This window comes from Mytilus galloprovincialis, chromosome 11, assembly GCF_965363235.1.
Source record: "Mytilus galloprovincialis chromosome 11, xbMytGall1.hap1.1, whole genome shotgun sequence".
In the NCBI taxonomy this organism is placed as follows: domain Eukaryota; kingdom Metazoa; phylum Mollusca; class Bivalvia; order Mytilida; family Mytilidae; genus Mytilus; species Mytilus galloprovincialis.
Genome location: NC_134848.1, coordinates 80,145,660 through 80,152,221, shown reverse-complemented (window position 1 = coordinate 80,152,221; position 6,562 = coordinate 80,145,660). Strand labels below are relative to the sequence as shown.

The 6,562-nt window shown below is 30.5% G+C and overlaps 1 long non-coding RNA gene across 1 annotated transcript; it reads left to right on the top strand.

The window, feature by feature from the left end:
- Positions 1-3,869: 3,869 nt before the first annotated feature.
- On the top strand, positions 3,870-5,847 carry LOC143051412 (uncharacterized). The gene is made up of 3 exons (XR_012970757.1): positions 3,870-4,043; positions 4,776-4,847; positions 5,798-5,847. It is a non-coding gene; the product is annotated as an uncharacterized LOC143051412 (long non-coding RNA).
- Positions 5,848-6,562: the final 715 nt, after the last annotated feature.

Genomic DNA, 6,562 nt, shown 5'->3' with positions numbered 1-6,562 from the left:
TCATTGACTTGAATTTTTAGTATTCATGTCGCTGGACAATTGTTTTTCTTTCTGACTAACTCAACAAATACAAAATATTGCACATAAAAATTAAAAGAAACATTTATAAAGCAGACACAAGTAAGTAAATAAAACTGTACAAAACGTGTAGAAATAAAATACTTGTAATCACATACCTAAAATACGGGTTTTTTGTTGTCATTGTTATATTAATCTGTAATGATACAGTGGTAGTTAAAAATAAAACTCGAACAAGGACATCTGCGTGATGTGTGCAAAATATACGCAGTTATTAAATGATTAGGTAATTGTATAACAATAAAGATAATATCACGTCTGAATTTGTTTTACGTTCTCATTCTAATAACAAGAACTTTAAAGGGAAAGGTATAAATGTTATTAACAAAAGGTAAGAAGCTATAAACACTCCAAATGTTATCAAAATAAGGGTCGCAAATCTAATCAAAAATAAAGTTTGTACTTGAATGATAACAGCAAGAAAAGAACGTGAAGTGTAAAAGAAATGGTCTAAATTGAAATAATTTCTGTGTAATTAAGCATCTGTTAACATGTAAAATGTATTTAAGGCGGACACCCTATTTACAAACAAATCACGAATAGCTGGAATTTTCAATAATTAAGCACTGTCTTAGTTTGTTAAAAGTATGCTCAAACTGTTATCCTTTACTTATAAATCATTTCACAAACACATATTTTTATTAAATCTGAGAATGTCGTACATGATCTTGTTTCACTTAAAAAATATGTTTTTCCATATTATGTACATGTATAACTTTTCCTTAATTCAGCTGGATTATAAATTTGGTATAAAAAAAAATCATATCGTGTTATCTCCCTTAAATATGTTTTTGAAATACGGTTGGAAAACGAGTTATCCAGACATAATTAGGTTCGTTTTCCAGTTTGAATTTTGGGCACTTGCTGTTCAGTGTTAGTAAAGTCTCCGTGTTAATGGTTTATTTTTTAAAATTGTGACTTGTCTCAATAGCACACATACCACGTCTTCTTATATATTTTATTTTTGTTTTCTGTCTTATTACGTTGTAATTCTATTTTTTGTACCATGATACAGACAATTCAGTACTTTGCAGTAGCTTTTAAGACAATTCGATGCGATGGTGATATGTTCATATAAATAAAAACCACAGAACAGTAGAAAAGAGTGGCACGCAAATAGTAATAAATAAGACATAAAAAAAACTAAAGACTAAGCCATACGAACCCGCCAATAACTAAGGTACATCTCAGGTGCTCTGAGCAATTCTAATTTTACCACATAGAATAATTCTGAAAATGTAATGAAAAGTTGGAAAACAATTTATTTCACAGACGTTTCTACTGTATTCAGCTTATGATGTTCGAAGGTCAAAGGTACACTGAAAAACAATATAATAATAAACTTAATTAACTGATTTTGATATTTACGAAAGTTGATTTATATTTGTAGCTTTCATATGAAAATCGATTACATATTGTGTATCGTCTTTGTATATGTATAATTCCAAACTTGATCATGCATTTTGCAAAAGACAAAATGCGAGCTTCGTTATGTCTTTGTTTTCGATTTGGTAAAAATTAGCATAATAAAAAAACCAAATAGAAACATCGGTACAATGTAGCTGTCAATTGTTTAACTTTAACTAACACCATTCGTTCGTACAGAGTTGATTTTAAAAAAGCAAATAAATTACAAAGTAAACACGTGCAGATCAAGTCTGATTATTCCATTTCAAAGCATGCAACAAAAATGGACAATCTCGAAGCTTTTTATGAATTCCTTTACCTTAAATAATATATACTAGAATATAAGTCGTGTCATAGGGACTGTTAAACTTGAGAAGGTCAATTTCTTTCCTCACTCATCAGCCATTACGTTAAAAGTATAGTTTGTTAACAAGCTCGTATACAATTATCAACGAGTCTGTAATATGTCAATTGATACAAATAAACTACATTGAACTTGGTATAATGATGGATGTGATTTAATCTGATTAAATCTTAACTTGCATCTGAACATTAATATTGTTTATCATTGTGATAGAAAATTTTTGTTTTCAAGGTGAATATTGATTCAAGTGATTAATTTCTAGTCGGTTATGGTGTGTTTGTGTCTGCTTTGCTTGAGTATGAGCTTCACGACAGATGCAAAATATACATTTGTAGATTATGGTCTGCCTTTCTGCTACATATGATGTGGGTCTGTACATTTATATCCCGTTATTGTGTTATTGTGCTACTTTAAAATCATGTTGTACTCTTGTCTTCCATATTTGGCAATTTGCTTTGTCTATTTGTCTTTTGTGTCTTTTTTATACATATGACGTGGCTCTGTACTTATACATCCCGTCATTGTGGTATGGTACATCTTTATATTTTCGTCTATAATTTATGTTAATGTGTTTTGTCGTAAAGCCTTTTTGTGCTTCTTTGTTACATCTTTGTTTGTTTTATAGTGATAGAGATTTTAACACAATGTTGACTACTATTTCTGACATTTTTACCTCTTATGTCTGTTTGTTTTGTTCACACATCATTGTCAGTAAAATGACTTTTGATGCGACTGTCATAAAAGTAAGAGGTTAGGATAGCTGTAAAACCAGGATGGTATATGACTGTTGTTATTAATTCCTTTGATGTGTTCGGTGTATAAACTCGACCAATTCACTCACAAACAAATAAAAGTTCAAAAGTGACTTGGTCTGGTTTGTATACCAATAAATTCCCCTAAAAAGGAGTTAAATCCTTATAATTCTTCAAAATTGGAAAAAGGGAAAATATATTTCCACACTCATAACCTCTATCCCGCTTACGTTGTATATTTGTTTCAGTGAATAGGCCTGGCGCATAAATTTATTTGTTAGCTTACGCAAAACTAAGTACTCCTTGAAATTTGAAATCTGATAAAAATAAACTACAAATATTCTTATTATAATTCAAACGAATCTTTTTGTTTTTGTTATTTTATTAATCGATTAACTTGCAGTTAAAGAAATTTCGTTAACGTCTGTGTTATTATAGCCGCCATCTTGTTTACATTGGTTAAGAAAAGAAGTTCGGTAAACGTCGTCTATCGAAAAATAACCAACGTCAAGGTCAACTACCGGAAGTCCTCTCGACCAATCATATCAACGTATTCCTCAATATGGAAATCATATAAGAACTATATTCATTTGCTAGTGGTATTATGTCTTTCAAATGAGTCAAGCCATGTCAATTGATATTTTATAGTATGTCTTTCTAGATGTATGTTGTTACACTATTGTTTCATGTAAGGAGGAGGTTGGGTCCTTTTAAACCGTTTAAACCCGCTGCATTTGTTTGCACCTATCCAAAGTCAGGAACCTTGTGTTCATTGGTTGTCGTTGGTTTATGTGGTTCGTCCGTGTTTTTCGTTTCTTTTTTTTATATAGTTAGATTTTCCCGTTTCAATGGTTTTACACGTCATTTTATAACTTGAGGGTTGATGTCAGTCAAGGCTCCATGTGAAAGACCATACTTTAACATACAATGATTCGTTAACACATAATGATTTGGATGAAGAGTTGTCTCATTGGCACTCATACCACTTCTTCTTGTATCTGATTATCGATAAAACAAAATTAATGTTTTGTCAAAAAATGTAATCTATTCTAATCAAGCAAGTGTCATTTTTCGTTCACATCTTTTTTTTTTGTATCAGCTATATTCTTAGAAATAAAACAACCTTATGAATTGAGTTAAACATGAACCCATTTCAATTAAGATGATACATTTATATTGCGTGTCATTTTGGAAAGAATAAATGGGCAGTTCTTTTTTAAAGAAAAATTAAATCATTTTCAAAAGATGCAATTCGTTTTTTTAGAGATGAACATAGCCATGATAGCTGTGCTACTTTTTATTGAGTTCATTGCTAGTATGGTAAATGGATTATGTCCATCGGAATGCTCCTGTATAACCTCGTCAGCGGGAGATTACGTATACTGTAATTCAAGGTCGTTGGGACATATTCCAGACGACCTTCCTAATAATACCCATAACCTGTAAGTAAACACAATGTATTTGTAATTATGATTCTGAAAATAAATTCATAGCCCTTGTTTTACTGTCTCTTGAATCATATAAACAATCTCAAACCATATGATCGAACAAAGCCTAAGGTAAACATATTAGTTGAGGTGTGAAAATATTGAAAACTAATTCTAACATATATAACGAGTCAAAGTTAAGTTTTAAATGGATAACACCTAAAATATCATAAAAGATACATCATGTACCGTCTTTAAGATTATATATGACAGCTGAGCGATTAACTTACCTTAAAAAATCAACGTATCAAAACAGTTGAACGTAGAACCAAATCAAAGACGAATTCAAATACGGTTATATTTTTCAACCATTTTGCAACATCGGACGTTGATGAAAAATAATAAATGGTAGATTACCTCATCATGATACTCGTAATATAGCTATTTCCTTTACTTGCATACCGAATATTCGCCCATGAGTTGCCAGCCTTGTTCGTTGTACATGTTATCAAACAATAAAATTAAGTCGTATCACAATAAAATATCTGAAAAATGAAAATTATGCCAGAACAATAATAAAGAACGTCAATTGCTTTTCAAAATAATTCATACAATGCTTAAATTAACAATGATTATTTATATTAACTAAATATTTTGCATTGCTTGCATTTACAAGGCAAGAAAAACAAATAGAACTACATGTATGATTGTATTGTATTGATGACTTTTGTTTAATCTTTGATCAAGGTTTCTGCAAGAAAACAGCATAACATCAATTGAAATTCAGTTTTGTAAGGAGATGCCGCAGCTGAAATATATGTATGTAACATATGTTTGTTTTGCTTTATATTACTTGTATTGTTGTTATAATGCGTACAACATGTGTTCAATGTATCATGTTTCTTTAATATTCAATAGTTCAGTCTTTAAATCTATGAACGTAAACATAAAAGGTCTTTTGTATCCAATCTAAGAGTTGAATATAGTCTTGTCGTTTTACAATTTCTTTAAATTGCATGTTTTCAACTGAGATCGATACAATAAAATTCCCAGATGCCAAATAATTATTAAATGTATTAAATAACTCTGTAATGTCATGATAACCTTCAAATGATAGTTCATTTCTAGACTTTGACACTTCCGTTAACAGTTTTTGACTGTTCAATGAACTATCGATCTTTTACTATGGTATGTCCATATCATTTTGTATAAGTGACCTCGTGTTAGAGAAACATGACGATGTCGAAATTAATATCTGAATGATTTAATAGTGTTTAAATTACATGATTTGGGATGTGTATTTAAGTTCAACATATTGCATACTAAGTTGGCAAAACTAAAAGCTACGTACCAAAATCAATTTAAAAAAATAGATTCAATCTGGTAAGCATCACTTTTTTATATACATGCCTGTCATAGAACTTTAATAAACTGAAGGTGTTAACGTCGGATATATTCCGATTGGAAACATTCACGTCGCACAATTTTTTAAACAATGTAACGATATGGAATTATTACGTCCAAATTTCCATAAGGACACTAGATACACATGGGGTAATCTCTTAAATATTGTTAAAGAGTGTTGGATTTTAATCGCATCACATGCTTTAGTAACTCTTTTTACTTCGGCCCTTGGTGAATACTATGAATTCTCTACTTAAGATTTAATAGTCATGGATATAGGAATTAAAATATATATAATAAAATATCTAAAGAAATACTAACATTTTAAACTTTGATAATGAATTTATTTCCTATTTTTACATAAGCACCATCTACAACAATCAGATTTCTGAAATCCCTGTAAACACATTTGTAGTATGTGAATTTCTGCAATCTCTGTGAGTATATACTTTAGATATATATTTTTTTTCTTTCGTGACTTTATTCAAAAACAATTAAAACACAGTGCACACTTAAAACGGGTGTGAAAGACATATAATACTGTGAGAGGATATGGTATGATTGCCAATGAGACAGCTCTCCAGATGAGACTACATGATAAAGAAATTAACAACGCATTTATCAGGTTTGACACAAGAATAAGAATAACAAATTAAACAATTCATTACAGTAAACCACGATGACTCATCCCAAATCGAAATGCTAACTTTCCATAAGACCCTTGGAAAATAAAATTGAAAAATATGTTCATCTTCCCAAAGGTCACTGATAGTATGTATATTTATCTTAATCTAATACAGAATGTTGTGTCTTAACGTGCAATTTTAGTTGCCTACCTTGTATTAATGTTAATTTTAATTCATACTTCATCAAGAAAGTATGTACGGTACACAATCTGCTTTTATCGCCGTCCCTGGCAATTTCATTTTTTTTTTTTGGAAACTACACAAGCTGTTTTGATAAGTGTCTTTATCAAACTCATTATCGACTACAACATGAAATTGAGAATGGAAATGAAAAATGTACAAAGAGGACAATAGCCGACCAAAAAGCGGAAATAGTACAAGGCCACCACTGATTCTTGAACGCAGCGAGAACATATCGCACCCGGAAGCGTGCTTCATATCGAT